The sequence below is a fragment of the Entelurus aequoreus genome, linkage group LG15 (genome assembly GCF_033978785.1).
Source record: "Entelurus aequoreus isolate RoL-2023_Sb linkage group LG15, RoL_Eaeq_v1.1, whole genome shotgun sequence".
NCBI lineage: Eukaryota > Metazoa > Chordata > Actinopteri > Syngnathiformes > Syngnathidae > Entelurus > Entelurus aequoreus.
The window spans coordinates 36,529,860-36,535,859 of record NC_084745.1 but is presented as its reverse complement, the minus strand read 5'-3'; the positions used below and the strand labels follow the sequence as shown (position 1 = coordinate 36,535,859).

The window sequence follows — 6,000 nt, the reverse complement described above, 5'->3', positions numbered from 1 at the left end:
CATCATTGATAGATAAACTATCAGACTGCGTTGTCGGTAGTAGTGGGTTTCAGTAGGCCTTTAAGCATTAGATACCTTTTTACCTGCACCCTGCCTCCCACTGCTTCCGACATCTACAAAGCAATTAGCTACTGACTGCCACCTACTGATATGGAAGAGTATTACACGGTTACTCTGCCAAGCTCTAGACAGCACCGACACTCAACAACAACACATCATTTGCAGACTATAATTACTGGTTTGCAATACATTTTTTAACCCAAATAGGTGAAATTAGATAATCTCCCACGGCACACCAGACTGTATCTCACGGCGGCACAGTGGTTGAAAAACACTGTTCTAGATCAAGTGGAATTAATCCACTAGTTGAACAGTAGTGTAATGCAGGGGTCTCCAACCTTTTTTTTCCGAACAGGGACCGGTTTAATGTATGCATTATTTTCACGGACCGGCTTTCCTCGTGTGGCAAATAAAAACAGCAACAAAAATGAGCATGAAAAATCAAACCAGCATGGTTTGATTTTGGCTACAATCTGGCACATTAACATTTTATATGCACATTAATGTGCATTGTCCCACGTGCAATAACAAAGGAGTTGTAAATACATCTGTTAACAAGCTTATTGGTGTGTTTAGTGGGACAGGCAAAAGTTAAGTCGGAGAAAATGTGGTAGTTTATAAATGTATTAATGTTTCTGTGCGGCCCGGTACTGGTCCCCGGACCAGAGGTTGGGGACCACTGGTGTAATGTACGGAAGCCATGATGCAAATAGAGGAGTGTGTCTAGTAGGCCATAATGGTCTAGACAGGGGGGCGGAGTTACGTTGAGTAATGGTACAAGGTGAGGTCCTCGGTGTCGAGTTGAACAAAACGAGCCCCCCTTGTGGGCTTGACGCCGATGACGCGCAATCACTAACCCGGAAATGGCAAATGGCTTTTCTTCTTGTGCTCGGAGGAGCTCTGACCGCCGCTGCCTTCCTTTAAAAGCGTGTCGTCCAGCCGCGTCTCTCCGCTAGTGACGAGGTAAGACAAACAACTTCAACCCCCATACCGGCAAATGATAATAAAGTTGTTGTTTAGCCACGCACCGGTTGCCATTCATTCAATGCTTACAATTGTATGGCCGTGGGTCAAGTAAACGATGAATCACGAGCGGTTTTCCGGCCACATCCCATTTTTAACTAGTGATGCACATTTTTAATTATTCCTTCATTAAAGCTTTAAATATTACATTCACGCCAAATTAGCTGTTAAGTGGTTATATTTTAAACGACATATCGCCTCGTTTTTGCTCCCGTTTGCATGTGATAAAATTGACCTCATTTTACCAACACAGTCCGATGCCTGCAAAATGCAATAACTAATCCTATACATTTTACACTTCCAAACAAACTTTATGTATTGGACGAGTTTACAAGCAGCACACTGTGACAGCTGGGATGATGTAAAATAATCATGATGATGAGGATTTAGCTGCTTGGGGTTTGTTTTGATGTGTTTGTGTCCTAGTAAACTGGATTAAAATGGGTTCTGGAACTGTGGAAAGACCAACATTTGTGAAAAAAAATTAAATTTTCTACTAGTATGTACTATTTTGACCAATTGAGTTTACACCATTTTGAAGTATAAAATTGTATTTAAGCGGGGGATTTCCAAATTGCAAGCAAGGTGGTAGACATATATTTAAATATATTGATTAAAAATATACATAACAAAGTTCAAATGATAGATTATTTCAGTTGATAAATTACTTGTGAGTTAAAGCCACATGTTCCAAGGTAAACCATTTTTAAATGGTAAATGGATTATACTTGTATAGCGCTTTTCTACCTTTAAGGTACTCAAAGCACTTTGACACTATTTCCACATTCACCCATTCACACATGCATTCACACACTGATTTTAGATTTTAGTAGTATTTTGATGTTTAGAACGACATTCATGTATTTGTTGCTAGTGGAGGTTTTGTAAAAGAGTGTCTATGAGGTCTGATTACTCGCTAAATATAACTACAGAGCTGCTAAGTTGGCAACACCAATTCCTTTCGGTACCCCTTCTTACTCTCTGGCAGACCAGGTGCGTGTTATGTGTTTATAAACGATTAACAGGTACCACCAAATGTATTTTCGGTTCAAATTGAATTTAAAGTCCTTTGAGGTACTTGCAAAGTGTTACGTGGTGAGTACAGTACTTTTACAGTAAAAGTACATTGCAAATGTGTTCCCAAGAGGTGCCTCAACATTATGTAACTGTCCACTATATATGTCAGTATGTTTTATGATTTTATTTGATGTGTATTCTCTGCCTTCTGCAGAATGCATTTGAGCTTTGCACCGCAGCAGCAGCAGTTGTCTGCAAAAGTCGACTGCATTTCCGTCCTCAGCCAACTCTGAAAGTGGAAGTGAAAACGTTCACAAAATCCTATTAGCATATTGGGCAAACTGATGCAACATTTTTTTCATCTCAAAGGCCGCTCTGTTAAATGTGAGCTTGTGGAAATTAACACAGCTCTTGCTACGCTATCATTGATTAACCAAGTAGGAAAAACACCCCTGAAATATTAATTTGGAAACTGTTTTTTTTCCCTTTTAAAGTCGATGAAGCTTGCAAGTTGTGTGTAGAGATTGCAGATGCTTGCGTCACGTTCAACTGTTATCTTTTGTCCTAGTGTTGCTGTGGCATAAAACAACTTGTCCAGGTGAGTTTTGTTATTAACCTGGCTTTTATGCAGGGGTTCCTAATGTTGTGGCCACTGTGAGGATCTTGCACTTGAGTTTTTCCTGCAGTATCATGGTAGTTAGTGTGAATTATTCATTATTTTCCATGCTCCTGCTAAAGTACTTCTCGGGTGTCATTCTAGCACAGACCAACATAACAATGAGTAGCAAGTAGTCTCGCTGCTAGAAATATTTCGACAGTGGTCTGTCTCCTGGGGAGTGAACGTCTCAAAGATTCTAACAGGGGTACCCAGAATGTGACCGTGCAGCTTTTGAGCGCACCCACTGAGCCCCTGGTCGGATTACGCTAAAATATTCCTGCTATGAATGCCCAGGTGGTGGGCGGTGCAAAGTGCTCACTGCACCGGCACGGTTTGTCCAACTCCGGGACTACTACAACAAAGGAGTATTTGGGTCAAATTGCAAAAACGTTGTATTACATGAACATTTTCATGCAGTTTTTCAGGTTAATATCAAAATACTCACACTGATGACAAACCCGTCTTTACCACACATTCATTTACTTGTGGGAGCCCACCAATAATAATTTTAGCGCAACTTGTTTGCCCTATCTCATAAATGCATTAATGTGGAAATTTTATCAATGGTAGCTTGTTGTTACAACTCCCGTACAGTATATGGAATTATGTTGCTGCTTGTTAACACACCTCATTCTCGCCTGGTCTGCCAGAGAATGAAAAGAGGCAGGAGGCATCTGTGATGTTCATTATTTAACTTAAATTAGGCGAGTATTTAGATGTCACTCTTTTTCAAAATAGTGATTTGTGGTGAATTTTTTGAGGTTTTATTGGACACTTTTGGAGACTTTAATATGAAAACAAGTACCGCTCTTCTCAACGAACAGTTTTTTTTTTTTTTGCCAGATTGACCTGGCCAAGAGGGCAGCAAAAACAGGTTTCATAAATACATTGAACAACAACAACAAACAGGAGCAGTCACACACTATAGTTAAAAGTACAAATTACTTAAAACAAACATGAAGAAACACAATAGGTTAAATAAAATATTTCAGTAAAAAAATATTAAACACAAGTCCAGTTTCTCCATCCTTTTAAAATGGCCTAAAGTTTCCCCTAAAAGTGATAAGTTTAGGTAGTCTCAGATCCTTTTGTAGTTCATTCCAAGACAATGGAGCAGCAAATCTGAATACTTTTTTTTTTTAATCAAGATTTGTGTTGACTCTAGGAACCAACATGCCAAGGATGTCCTCTGACCGCAAACTGTTGCAACTGGAGTCTCTACACATAGAATAACATAAATAAGGGGGAAACAGACCAAGAAGTGATTATTATATAAAAACCATCCATTGATAAAATCTGCGGACTGACAAAGATTGACAGTTTTCCGTACCATAATGATCAGCATTAAAATACAGTAGAGTAGTAGGCCGAAGTATTCATTAAAAACAAGGCAGAGGTTTTATTTAACAAGTATATTTAATATTTTGGCAATTGTAACAGTACACACAGTTTGAACAGTAACAATGTGTTGGAATGTAGGAAAATAAAACGCTGAACTGTAAAAAAGTGATTATGTGGCGTACCACTAGATGGAGCCCGCAAACACATACCACAGTTTGAGAACCACTGCTTTATATGCAATAATACATTTGCATTTTTAATATCCTTTTTTATTGTATATATGTAAGATTTTATAGGATAATTGGTACTGTATCGTTTCAAATTGGAAAGGGTACCATCACTATATATCTTTCTATCGTAATTTTATGACAATTTGCTTGAAATGAGACTTGTTTTTCTCTTTGTAATATTATTTTTTTGTACAAATATAAGACTCTATAGGACTCTATTTTTGTAATATTTTCTCATAATACAGTATGATTTTAAAAAGTTGTTCTCATAATGTTGTAATAATATGAATTAATTTGCATAGAAATGCTTGTTACTTTCTGCTTAAAATATAACCTAATAATTAAAAATAATTCTGATTTCCATTCACGTAATATTTTAACTTTTCTCTGTTTTTTTAATTTTTTAAAATAATATATTGATTGTAGCTGAGATAGGCTCCAGCGACCCCAAAGGGAATAAGCGGTAGAAAATGGATGGATGGATATTGTTTCACTCAGCGTCCAATTTGATCGCTGCTCTGTCATGGCTTATACTGCTCACAGCCACTCGGGGGCCAATTTTACATGATATCTGCATATTGCTATGTAATACTTGGGAATGGGTACCTTTTCACATTTCAACTGATACGGTACCAATTCCCGGTACCTTGGAATCACCGGTATTCAGCTGTACTAAATTTTGGTACTTTTGTGTGTAAACATCTGTTAATAAATCGCTCTCATTTTCAAGTAGCCATTCTTTTAAGTTTGTCCTTCAGTTTTTTAGTCAGGAAGTAGTCTTTGTTGTTAAGTTGAATGTTCCAATCTTGTCTTTTGTTGAGTCCTACAAAGTGTTTATTCTGTATGTTTTATATTACACACCAGCTGTTTGAATGTAGCGGGCATCTTAGTTGTAGTTTGGATTACCAAATTTTGGAGGTATTTAAATAGCCATGTATTATTGCTAATGCTAATCAGTAGCATGTATATGGTATATCCAAATTTACATCAAGATGCTTTACTAGCTTTGTTTGTCCAGCAATTGCTTGATACCATGCCAAGTTGGCAACCGGATGTTACATCACACGCAACAATGGTATCGAAATATGGTACCGTTTGAGTTCATATGAATTGATACATGGTAGTGGTGACGGACTTTGTTGGTTTATTTATTCTTATTTCTTTCAGCATTAAAGCAAAGTAGCAAATTGACCCCAACAGTATTTTATGTCATTTACTGTTGCCATGTTGGATAGAAGAAACGTGCACACACCAAAGAGTGCACACATTATCATGCGGTGCTGCAGAATGGAGCTTTATTGATCCCTCTCTGCTGGTCTAATGCTCCTTTATTTGCATCAACTTCCTCTCCATCATTGCACCTTATTTCCATTTTACTTACAGGAAGGGGTGGGGGTACTGTTCTTGTTTTAAAAATTTTAATAATGTTGTAGATGGCCATGGCTGCTGCTTCTTCTCGAAGTGTGCATTTCCTGCATGTCCCTTCTTGCCCATGAAGCGCTGATCAGCACACTGCTGAGGTGATGACGTGAAGCACTTGAGTCCGACTGAGCAAACCAACCTCGATCCCTCCCGCTATAGCCGTGGAAGACCTGTATAGAAGAGTCTTTTAAGTCTTCCAGCCGGCTTTAAACTATTTCTTTATTATTGTTATTTTATGTATTTTTTGCA

General features: G+C 38.1%; 1 protein-coding gene across 1 annotated transcript in view; it reads left to right on the top strand.

Annotated features, from left to right (window-relative positions):
- The first annotated feature begins 869 nt into the window (after positions 1 to 869).
- fam49bb (family with sequence similarity 49 member Bb) overlaps positions 870 to 6,000 on the top strand; it is a 36,176-nt gene continuing 31,045 nt past the window's right edge. The window contains exon 1 of the mRNA XM_062021364.1: positions 870 to 1,023. The gene's annotated coding sequence lies outside the window, so the exon portion shown is untranslated. The remainder of the gene's footprint in view (positions 1,024 to 6,000) is intronic.